The sequence below is a fragment of the Nilaparvata lugens genome, chromosome 9, assembly GCF_014356525.2.
Source record: "Nilaparvata lugens isolate BPH chromosome 9, ASM1435652v1, whole genome shotgun sequence".
Lineage (NCBI taxonomy): Eukaryota > Metazoa > Arthropoda > Insecta > Hemiptera > Delphacidae > Nilaparvata > Nilaparvata lugens.
In genome coordinates, this window is record NC_052512.1 from 36,307,010 (window position 1) to 36,320,756 (window position 13,747).

Here is a 13,747-nt window from a genome sequence, read left to right on the forward strand (position 1 = left end):
GTTTCTATTTCTATTCGGCTGTTCTAAATTTAGCCATGATACCTGATATTATCTAATCTTTAAAAACGTTATCGCATTTTGCGATACTAGACAATTATTCCACTTTAGACCTATAAATTTCTTTCAAATAGAGATTTTATTTACCCATCAGATTTTGGTACGTTACAATGAATTTTACAATTACTGGAGAATTAAAAGAGAGTAGAAATTTCTCCACTTGAAAAAACTTTTTAATTCCTGAATAAACTTTTTTCTCTACAGGTTATGTCTCCCTTATTTATTGGATTATCCCTTGTTTATCGGATTCAGCTTGATTTGATGATTCATTGCTGATAATTGATGAGTGGTGGTTTTCATATTATATAGATTCCTTTTTTCTAAATTAGTGGATTTCATGGGAGATCATTATTGTTGTCATTCGTTTTGTTTACATTTTCCACCGCCTTCCAAAATAAATAATAGTTTTGATTCAAGTTATGCCGGTATGAGAGTATAGATGAAGATTCAACTCTTCATGATTCAACTATACGTTTCCATTAATTACAATCAGTATTCTGGTGCCTGGTTTATCATACTTCAACACACCTTACATCAATTTATCATCGGTGCTGCGTTAGAAAATGAATGAAGTTATCTGCTTTGTCTAATAACATACAAGGATCACAAACCCATTTTTCCAACAGATACTGACCTTCCAGATACTGACTTCTGATACTGACTTTATGTATCTCATTATAGCCAGTTGCATTTCTATCTAAATATTGTGAGAAATTGATTATTCTGATTAAATTTCAAAGTCAATTCCAAATAAGAATTACTTCTTAATAACAAATTGTAAAATAGGAGATGAAACTATTAATATTCCACTCATATATGAAATATAAGGAGCCTGAGGAAAAATTTCAAGGATTTTATCATCGTTGCTGCGTTAGAAAATGAATAAGATTATCTGCTTCGAATTATTTCTAATCTATTCATTGCTCTTATTAGATTTTCTTTTGTTTTATTTCTCAGAATGGAAATAATGTCACGTTTTGTTCCTTATTAAGAAATTTGAAGTATTTCAAGATTACAACATGTACAATATTCTATCTGGTATTCATTGGAAAACTTCATACTCAGAATATGATAATTTTAATGAATGGAGACTATTTCATAGAATACAAATGGAAATAAATTGGAAGTTGCATTTGTTCAAATGCAAATAAATGAATGATAATTATTAAACGAAAATTCCAATTAAATAACCCTGTTGTCAATATTTGCAGTGGCAGAAGTCTTCGGGGTGATTTACAGCATTCAATTGATATTTTCGTTTAATAATAATTGCTATTTCATAGAATGTTTTCTTGTTATTTTGAAGGAGGTGTCCGCTTCGTGAATAATACCAGAAACCAATGATGCGATTGTACATAAAATAAACTAATAATAATTAATTCAATAACGTTACCCTTTTCTATGGTGGAACATCATAAGATAAGCCTACTGCTCTCCAGAACTTCACAAAGATTACCAATTACTATTCTTGTGTATTTCACAAGTTCTCAAGAGTTATACATGGCAGGGTGTGAGTTATAAATAAAACATCGATTTACACAAAGCATCTGCTGAATCTCAGTCATAATAATCATGTAAGAAATTTCTTCAACTGCTGCTTCTAGCGTCTTCCCTTACAAAATTTTCCCGGAGAATTGATTAACAGAAGCAAGCAAAGTTCTCTTTCTTTTTCTCTTCTGCCATTTAATCCAAGTAATCATTGTTGGAGCATACATTTCTCTGAAGGCATGATTCAAGTCCTTCTAATTTACCATGTTATTCAATATAAACTATTCACATAAAATATGAAAACTACCTATTGAGAGAACGATATCTCACTGAAGACTGGAGATCATAAGTATGTGAGAGAAGAAGTTCTGAGAGTGGATGGGAACGTTTACTTTGGTCAGTTCCAATCCAAAACTGCGTTTCTAGAAAGAGGAAGGAACCAGCAGAATTGGCAACGTTGATGTGATCCGAAGACAATGCAGCGTTATTGTCCTGTCACCAGCTGGCTCAGATCTTTGAATAGTAAATTAGTATGCGCGGGAACACTAGCGTCAGGTGATCAATTTTCATAATAGCTAGGAAAGTTGTGTGAGTGCGCCACACCAGATTTTTGTACGTTTATTCAATACTAGCCGTCAGGCTCGCTTCGCTTGCCATATCCGTCTAGCCTGACGGCTAGAATTGAATAAATGTACAAAAATCTGGTGTGGCGCACTCACACAACTTTCCTTGCCATTATGAAAATTTATCACCTGACGCTAGTGTTCCCGCGCAAACTAACTTACTATTCAATGATCTGAGCCAGCTGGTGACAGGACAATAACGCTGGAAACACACGAGATCTGCAATCTCTTCATAGTGAATGATTTAATAGAATCAATAGTTGCCACCAGCTTTCAATTGAATACTCACATTTTCTCAAAATTCAAGCTTATTTTCAATCTTAGGTGAGAATGTTACTGAACATTAATTAATATTAAATTATATCTGAGACCTGATAATTGAGAATCTAAAATCAAACTTTGCATAGATGGGGCAGAGCTCCTGAAATTTTTAAAAGATATGGAACTTGTGGCAGTTGATAGAGCTTATCAATGACTATTCTAGGTATCAATTTAATCAGAATTGTTGAAGCCGTTTCCGAGAAGATCGCGAAAACGCCTGTTCTTGGCAACATTTTCTCCATTTTAGCCGCCATCTTGAATTGCATTTGATCGAAATTATTGTTCGTGTCGAATCCTTAGTGTAAGGACCTTAAGTTCCAAGTCTCTAGTCATTCCGTTAATAATTGGGAGATGAGATATTGTGTACACATACACACATACACACACACACACACACCACACACACACACACACACACACACACACACACACACCACACACACACACACACACACCACACACACACACACACACACACACACCACACCACACACACACACACACACCACACACACCACACACACACACACACCACACACACACACCACCACACACACACACACACACACACCACACACACACACACACACACACACCACACACACACACACACACACACACACACAACACACACACACACCACACACACACACACACACACACACACACACACACCACACACACACACACACACCACACACACACACACACACACACACACCACACACACACACACACAGACCAATATCCAAAAACCACTTTTTTGAACTCAGGGGAACTTGAACTTGAAACTTGAAACACACACCAGTGCTTGTAAGAGCACTAACTTCTACAATATCTCCATCAATAACTGAATCCTCAGTTTAATTAATGAAATTAACGTTTTGGTGTAGAGTTAGTGGGAAGGATATTTTTAATATTCTTCCCGAAGAATGGACATTGATATGTCCAAAGCTCTGCCAATTTATGTAGATGCATAACAATTTAATCATCTATAGCTACAAATTGCTTTTTCATATCATATACAGTTAAATAATTATTTTCTTAGTCCATATTATGTAAATTCATCTATAGCTTTGCTGTATTGTAAGCTATTGTATATAAGTGTATAAGCCAGTATATATTGTTATCTACATAAATAAAGTACTCAATCAATCAATCAAACAACAATCTTAATAAATGAGGTATCCTTGGAATTTTGATAAAATTTGCCAACTTTTTTGACTCATGTAAATTTTCTTTAAAGTGAACGGTTTTTGTAAAATTTGCAATCAAAAATTTAAAATGGCCCTCATTTCGAAAATTTACATAGAAAATTTTTTGTTCAATTTATCAAAGTTGAGTCTTTATCGCATGAATATCCATGCCAAATTTCAGATCAATACATCATTTCGTTCTTTAGATAAAGTGAAAAAAAAAACAAAATGGCAGCTATAAGGATAACCGCTGAGTTTCAAACACTTAAAATACAACATTTGTAGTCTCCTATGACCCAGGAACAATACCCAAAAATGTTCGACACTACTTCTGGAACACTCTGTATATATATATATATATATATATATATATATTGTGAAGTGGTAAGTTGCAAATCCTTTACAGATGATGCGGTATTCTTGATATTTGTAAGAGTGGTCGCTGAAGTCCCTATTTTGCGAATAAATTCGCAGAAAGTTAAGGCCGTCCGGCTCACAAAATTGCTGGGTTCAAAACGCAGCTCAGTGGTAGATGCATGAATTTTCCAAATATATATTAATCACCACAGGGTTCAATGACTGGTGATTAATAATTCTTACCGCTGCTTCCGTGAAGTTCTTGAAGAGTACCAATAAGGAAATCAAAAAGATAGTTGATGACTGATTACCAGTAACCATGTATCCAATCGAGAATAATGAAGACCAACTATGGTTTTTTCTAGTTGATTTTTAAAATGCTCGCTTTGAATACAGGTATTCACCAATTTACCCTTCTGAAATTTCTTAGAACTTACAACGCCAGTTCTTGAAGCTCTCTGGATCCTTATATGATATAACTGGAACCTTATTAATATAATCATCGATATGGTTTTTCCGGCGATCTTTGATGACTATCATCAAAGGATGATAAGTACTGAATGCTCTTAATAAGATCAATATTAATTGATTCAATAATTTTATGTGCTGCCGAATATTTTTTCTTTTTACCAAGACAGCTCAAACTGTATATCACGAGATGAATTAGGATATAATAAAAACTTCTCTGATTTTGTATGCTGACATAAAACACAAAATATATTCCCATAAAATAATGTATATAACATATTCTTATATCTATAATTTTCTTTAAATAAGTTCTTTTCTATAAACTGAATGATTATCACAAGGCTTAATAGCATTCACCGTTGTGAGCTTTAAAAATTATAAATTTGTATTTAATACTGATACGTGGACTTCAAGTCAATTCAGAATTCTACAACTTAAAACCTGTTCGGTCTGTGGATTTAACATGACATATTCAAATCAATGAGCAAATAATAATAAACTATACAATGATCTCAGGATTTTTATAAGTTCATGCTGTGCATGGAAGTAAGCTTCCTACATGAACCAATAAATTCCTAAAACGTTCTTATAGACTATATGATAGCACTCAACACGTTGCGAATTTTTTAAACTTGAATTAATTTATATAGCGCTTTGATCAATTCCCCAATTCTTATTAAAAGGCCTTTAAAAAACGAGCACGTTTGAACTAAACACTAACAGTAATGATGTTCTTGAAGATCTTGTAGAATAAATTAATTATTTCCAATAATTGATTAAGCAGGTCCTTTTCATCTCTGCTGGGCTCGTGCGTGGTCCAGATTTCTTATAAATTTTTTCCAGTATTGAAGATATATTTATGGGAACAGATTACAATTAAGAACTCTTTAACAACACTGAGTTCACAGATAAATAAACATTAATTACGAATAGTTTACATTTGAAAAAAGGGATTGGCTTGATGATTTTAAAAATTTAATAGGAAGAAAGAACCCTAATTTCCATGTGCGTCTTCACAGATCGGGATCACAAACCAAAGAGAAGTGATTTCCAGAAAAATTTCATCTCTTCCTTGAACGATTTGTAAGCTTCCTTCTGATTGGCTTCCTAATTTAGTAAGACTCAATACTATTGGTTACTTCAGATTCAGGGTTTCTTCAACTTTGTTATAGAAAGATAAATAAAAAGTTTTTATATAAATAGATGGAGTGACTGTCTTAGATTATTCCAATAAATAAATCTCGGTATACGATACTATCACATAGTGTACATTTAATTTTTTATATGAGCTTTGTATACTCTTGGTTTTCGTACTTTTTTAGATTGTAATAAATACTCATGCAGCAATAATAATTGTCCCTATTTATTTACATAAACCTTCCCTAGTATATATAATACATCTTTTGTGAGTAAACTTTATAATTGAACTTATACTGGTTGATCGAGCAATCAGCTGATTCGTTAGGTATTGATTCAAATAACTATCGATTTATCCTAGATCGATTGATTCATTTTAAAACATAAACAAACAATTCTAACCTCAAATATACATGCAAACTTTTATTTTTTATGATCTGCCAATAATAAATAAGCCGCTTTATAATTTTTAATTCTGCCAATGAATCCTCATTATTGTTGAATTTACAATTTTGCATGTTTTTTCTTATCGCTTTAGATAATATGATTACTCTTTATCACTAATAACATTCGATTTTACTTGAGTGGTACTTTGACTAGGCTATCTTTTCTTTCTATTTTATAATTCCATTAGAGTTCAATAGTTCATTTCAAAAATATTTTGTGGTGCTAAAATACCACGTGACAATATATATAATTATGCATATGCATTCAAAGGCCAAGGTTCCCGGTCAGCTGGTGCTCTGGCCAAACAATAGCATTAGTCTTTTTCAAGAGATAGGAATTGAATCGAATCAAAACTACTGTAACTCTCTACTGGATAATCTAATCAAAAAAGCTAAAGGAATAAGATATTCAAAAAATTATCCAAGTTGAATTAAACTTGAATTCAAGGTATGTTGAATCTTTCTAATTAATTCCAACTTATTCTCCTGTATTTTGATGGACATTGTAATGCTCCTTGGGGGGTTCCTGGTTTATTACTTGAGCAGTGCCCCAGATGGAGACGTCACACATGTATTAAATCTTACACTGAGTCTTCGGTGTTGTAATCTCAAACGTATGAGTGTGTGGATGAATACTATAGAACACCAGGCTGAGAGATTCAGTATAAGATTCAATATAACAGTCCAAATCGCGGGAGGCCTAAACTCCTGCACACCCTTGCACTGTACAATGACTATCTGTGTGAGAATAATATTTCTTGCAAGTATAAGTCGTAGTGTAGCAATTGCTAGATACTAGATTTAGAGACCTTAAATTATTACCTGTATTGAAGACAGTGTACAAAATCAAACAGGTTGAGCAAGGAACTTGGTGCATATAATTTGTGGGATTGCGCCACTAATAAACTCTGACGGTCAAGGATAGGTTTGATAGACCAAATGCCATTCAGAAGATACTTCGCGGACAGAATCTTTCCAAGTTTCAGGCTCTATTGTATGATTTTTCACGCTGTAGCTGCTTCTGCTCTGTGGTAGGAACTTTATTCCTAAGTCGAAGTAGGGCACAGATAGAAGCTGCGATATATTAGCAGGTAAGGACAGAGAACGTATGATCTCAATCTGACCCAATCAATTATTTCAATGATCGTCTTTGATCGGTGCTTAACAAGTACAAACGTGCCAAACACAAAATCTGAAGGGCTAAAGAAATAGTCGAACTCAGGAAATAAGTATCAAATTTGAAATATAATAAGCAATAATAATATTTAATAAGCAGTAGTTTCAAGATTTGATGAACAGGTTTAAATAATTTTCTGTTGACAGACTCAATTGAATTTGTGCTATGATGCTGGGCTATCATGCACGTTCTTTTACAAAGTTTAAAAAATTATTATAGGTAAATTGAAGTTCTAAATGATTCAACCAGAAATATTACAATATTTGAAATTCAATCAGGGTCGTGGTTCAGGCAGATAAGGACAGTTAAACGACCACAGAACTTACAATTATAGATCAGTACACTTATATTGATAGCGCTTTCGACCTGGCCAATCTATTTAGTGAAGTAAAATTGAAGTAATTTTTGTACTTTTCGAAGCGAAGGGTGGGGCCCCATAAAATAAAAAGAAAACTCATGTGATCCTTCTTGGTATGGTAGTTTCTTTGAATTAATTCAGATTTGATGATTCGTCCAAACTTCGATCTTCGAGTACGAGATAAGAAATGATTGTGGCCTGACACGTTGTATATCGGCTCCTCTTAATTCTGAGTTTTTGCACGGTTTTTGTGAAGTTAGAGGCGTGAATTTTTGGTGAACGAGTCTTCCAGTGCAGTACTGAATTTTTGTAAAGTTTTATATCAGTTCGAACGGTGGTTATTTAGCTATTATAAGTTGAAGTTTATTTGAAACTGAATTGTTGAAATGTCATCGAATACTCGCAGCAAGACGACGAAAGATAAAACTGACGATAAGAGCCCAGCTGAGTCCACCAGCACCCCCCCCCCTACCACTTCATCACCAGCCACTGTCGACATGAGTGCGGGGGGAGGGCAGCTGTTCGACAAGCGGCTCTTTCAACAAACTATCAGTGAATTTCTAGCCCAAGATAATCAACTTGATATGATTGTCGAAAGACTATGGACGAGAGATTTGACGGCTTGGCGCAATACCAGCGACGAAATAACATTCGTATCTTCGGCATCCCTGAATCACAGGGTGAAAAAATAACAAACACTGTCACAGGATTCTTTCGCGATAAACTAAAACTGGAAGTTGATCCTGCTAAGATCGATAGATGTCATCGAGTTGGCCGTGTGTATGCGTCACTGCCCCAAACAAATGATAAACAGCAGCCTCGTCCTCCATCTCGAGCAATTCTAGTAAAATTCGTTAGTTTTGAAACGAAGCGGACCATCCTGACTGCTAGACGAATACTCAGCGGCACCGGTATTACGGTACTGTTCGTGAACATCTGACACAGCGTCGCAACAAATTGTTCCAAGAAACAGCTGACAGAGTTGGTATAGGCTAAGAAATACATGGAAAATTGATGGCAGGATTATGTGGCGAGAGAATGATAAAGTATTGGCAGGCGGAAGATAATATCCTGATAATTATGAATTAAGATGTTATCACAATTGATTTAGTATTTTCAGGATAGACTCAGAAAATTTTCCCCCTTTTTATTTGTCTCTTTGTGCCATGTTACTGAAAAGCACAGCCATCAGTCGTCATATAAATAGAGGTGCAGGAGCTGATTGTGCAATTCAGGTAATTTGATAATATACTGTACATTATTTACTATTCTTCACGATTTCGACTAGTGATTAGATGTTATTAGATAAGAACATAGATTACCATATTAGATAAGAACATAGCCTACAACAATGATACAACTCGAAGACGAGGACTTGAGTACAGATTATACATTTATGAATTTCTTAGACTGGATAGATACGAAAAACCTTTTAAAACTGACTGATAAATCAATAACTGAATTTAGATGTATATGTACAAAAGTAAGATCTTTGAGGAAACATTGGGATACATTGAACATTGAATTAAATGAATTAATTGATGAAATAGATTTAATTATACTGAGTGAGATTAACCTAAGGAGTGAGGAAACTGAATTGTATGGCATCTCTGGATTTTCTAGTTTTTTCAGATGTAGACCAGATGGTCGAGGAGGTGGGGGATTAAAAATCTTCTATAGGGAGAATTTGAAAATAGAAGAGATTACATGTAATTTTGAATCTGCTGAATTGATATGTTTAAAAGTTAGTGATAGGGATAAATCAGTAATCGTAGCAGCATTCTATAGACCTCCAAATCAAAATGTTAATTCTTTTAGTGATGAATTGGAAAGTTTCTTATCTCTGGAGAGGATAAAAAATGAAGAAAATATTATAATGATAGGGGATATTAATATATGTTACTTGAATGATAGATATGGTGCAGATAATTATCTTAGCGTTTTGTATTTACCTATATGGTCTCTATAATAGTATTCGAAAGCCTATACTAGAGAGGAGATATATAATAATGTATTAGTGTCATCATGTTCAGATCACGTAAATGTTAAAGTGAATGATGAAAGCTCTTATACTTCTTTTATTGTTGGGAACAAAATCTCCGACCATTATTGGACAGGGGTAAATATCAGTATGAATAAATCCTCAGATAGACAAATAGATAATGGTTATAAGAGTGTTATCAATACAAAAAAGTTAATGAATTAATTAGAAAGGAAAATTGGTGGCCTATCCTAGATCTTAGAGATCCATCAGATATCTACAATGAAATTGTTAAGAAATTTGAATTCATTTATGATAATAGTACAATAAGGATAAAAGTGAACAATAAACAAGATAGGAATCCCTGGATTAGTAATACTATCAAGCAACTAATAGATACAAAAAATCGCACATGGCAAAGGCTTAAAAAGGACAAACATAATTAAGAACTAAGAAACCAATTCAAGGCCATTAGAAATGACCTGACAAATAAAATTCGCTTGGAGAAGAGACTTTATTACCATAGATTATTTTCCGATAATTTTAATAATACAAAAAAGATTTGGAAAACTATTAATCAATTTATCAATAAAAAACGTAGACCAACCATAATGGAATCAATCAAAAGTAATTTCAAAGTAACTGAAGAAAATCATATGCATGACTTAACCGATAAATTTAAGGAAAAATTTAAATTGACAATTGAAGAGGTTAATGGTGGGATGAATGGGCAACACTTTGTCATTTGTTTATCAGTTGTTATGAAAATTCTGGAACACTTCATAGGAATGCAATTGCAACAGTATCTATCCAGACATAGTATAATAAACAAGACTCAACATGGCTTCATTCCCGGAAAATCCACTATTGATTTATCAGAAACTATGACAGGTGACATGAATAGATCTCTGAATGATAATATGTTTGTAATGGCAGTGGCAACTGATTTGACTATGGCATTTGACCTTGTGAATTATCAAATGATGCTTCGCAAATTAAGTGAAATAGGTATTGGAGGTAAATTACAAAGATTATCAGAGACTTATTTCATGGATAGAACGCTGCATGCAGGTATAGGAAGCTATATTAGTAGCTGCTATGAACAGACATGTGGATTAGTTCAAGGCATTATCTTGTCACCTACCCTATTCAACATATATGTGAATGATTTTGCTACTTTAAATTTTAAAAGTAAAATTCTGCAATATGCTGATGACAATATATTCTATGTAATACACAAAGACTTGGAAACTGGTTTGAGACTCATACAACAGGATCTTGATTTGGCAACTATTTAATATTTGTACTTATTTAATAACAGTATAAAAATTAATGTCCAAAAGACAAAGGCTATAGTGTTTAAGAATCAAAGAATTAATGTTGATGAAAGAGAAGTTGTTAAATTGACTTGCCATGAAACCAAAGAATGAATGATTGCAATTGCCAAAAACTTGATTACAGTAAAAGTATAAAACACCTAGGAATAACTTTCGTTTCTGATATGAGATTCAAATCACATAACGATTCACCAAAAAACATAATGAGAGCAGCACTTTATAAGTGTTCTAGAATAAGTAGCTATTTTCCTGTTGGCACTAAAAGAACTATTTTACTATTCAATGATACAGAGTACCCTGTACTATGGTATCTCAATATACAGTTTAGCTCCGAAATATATAAAACAGCCATTACATAATATTGTAAAAAGGATAATAAGAACTCTTTTTAATGGTATTGATCGCCAGCTATTGGGAATTATGTCCATGGGGGCCCTAGCCAATTATACTGATTTGACACGGAATTATTTCATAAACCAATTAAGAGAGATAATTGAAATAAACTATGGATTGAGAAACAGAATATATAGACCCCAGAGATTCAACAATAATTTTGGTAAAAGAACTCCAGAGTGCAGAATACCATATCTTCTGAACTCATTGCCTCTGGAATTGCGAAATTTACAAAGAAGGTGTTAAGTTCGGACAAAATTGGAATTATTTTTCATTGCAATAATTGATGATTGACATATGACATATGGTTGGATTTACAGTAAAAATGCAAGCTCACATTAGTTTCGTCAGACTAGCGATCATTTAATAGTTATATGGGAAGGTTTTACATTTTATTATAAGTAATTATTTATGAATTCCTAATTTACTTTGTTAATAACATTCATTTTTTTCAATTTTATGACCACATAGGATCACTGTAGTCTCTGGTTAGTCCTCTTTCTTCATTTATTCGCTTCAATTCTCTTCCTTTCTTCCCAGTACCTTTTCATTCTGTCAGATCTTTCTTTTCTCAATTCATCTGAACAAACCTGTTGCCTTCTCCTTATTGTTTTTATAGATAAGATCCTCTTTCTGTCCATGATGGTTTCCCTATAGATTTTTGTGCGATTTTTGACATCTTCAATAGTTAAATTCAGTTCCGATATGTCTTTTTTTATTTCCACAAGCCAAGGAATTGTGGCTCTGTCTGTTTTCGCACTCATGAATTTTTCAATAAGTCTTCTTAACAATCGATTCGCTGGGGTTCTGAGAATATGTCCAAAGAAAGAAATTCTCTTTTTGCGCATTGCGTCAGTTATTGGTTTAATTTCTCTATAAATCTGTTCTCTTGGAAGGAGTCAGAACTGGTTGTCAACTACATGTTTTTTGTTTATGCAGGTTCTAAGAATCCGTCTTTCAACTCTTCTTATAGTTTCTTTAATTCCATTTCCATCAATATTGAGAAGTGTTTATCACTGCAATACATTGCTTGTGATCTTAGAACTGTGTTAAAACTATTCCCCATCTTCAAACAATCTCTTTTATTGATTTTTATTGCGCGGTAGTTATTAGTTTGTATCTTTGCAGCTGGAGCGCTAGTGGTCCACTGCCGACTTGATACCGTGCATTCCCGTTGCACATTTTATTAATCTTTGTTCTAGTTTTTGGATATGTTCTGAAGCCTTTGTCATTTATTATTGTATTTGTCAATTTGTTGTTCGGCTTCCAGATATTTTTTGCATCTTTTTATAGATCAATTTTATTGGTGATTTCTTGATCAAGGTAGCACCTGCTTGCTATTCATTTCCTGCTCTTCACTTGTCTCATCGTTTGGCTTCTAGCAGCAACTTCGTGTGTTTCCAATTATTCTGCTTTATTCGTGAAAATAGTTTTCACCTCGCCCTGTTTGCTTGTTTTATTTGTTGGAGACATTTTTTCGGTTCTTTGGAGCCATCAACTTTTAAAATCGCATATTTGTTATCTCATTTCTAATTTGTCAACGTGTTCGGAAACTCTGTGTGTGTGTGTGGTGTGTGCATCTAACTTAGTATATGAAAGTTACAACTTGAACTCTCATCTTTCGTGAAAATAGTTTTCACCTCGCCCTGTTTGTTTATTTCAATTGTTGGACATTCTCGACTGGTTCCTTGGAGCTATTTTTAGTTTTTCAAGACTTGAACACTTGTTTCAATTCTACATATTTTATTTCCATTACGGCATTCCCAAAATGGCTGCTTGCGTGTGTCACCACGTCCACCTACAAGTTTTAATTTGTTTTACATATTGCAGACTCTTGTTTTACATCGAGTGCTAACCTTGTTTAGTAATTCTTTATTTGAAATTTTGGGACTGAAAGTTTACCCATCATTCATTCTATTGATATTTTTGTGATATATTGCCCATATCACTGTTTAAAGTGACTCTCAATTGTAAATCGCATTTTACAAACATTGCAACTGAATATTTCCAAGACTCAGAAAATATATTCTTAGAAATATTAATTGAAAACTCTTCCTCTACAACTGGCTGCTGTTTCATCCGCATTTCAAACAAGTTGAAATCTTGTTTCTTTTCTGATGTGTCCATTCGAGCTATTGGAAGCTCACGCTGTCTTCGAAGGCCCTAGACCAAACCGGGACCTTGACTTTGGCCTATTCGAGGTATTGGAAGCTCACGCTGTCCTTGAAGGCCCTAGACCAAACCGGGACCTTGGTTCTTGCATTTATGTTCCGCAGCTAAGTATTTTTGTATCATCTACTTTGTATTTTTATACTGCCCTAATCTATTGTTTTTATCTTTCAGGTTAGGAATTCATGGTTGTTCATATTCAACCTCATTTATCTTTGAATTTTATTGTTCAGCAAAAT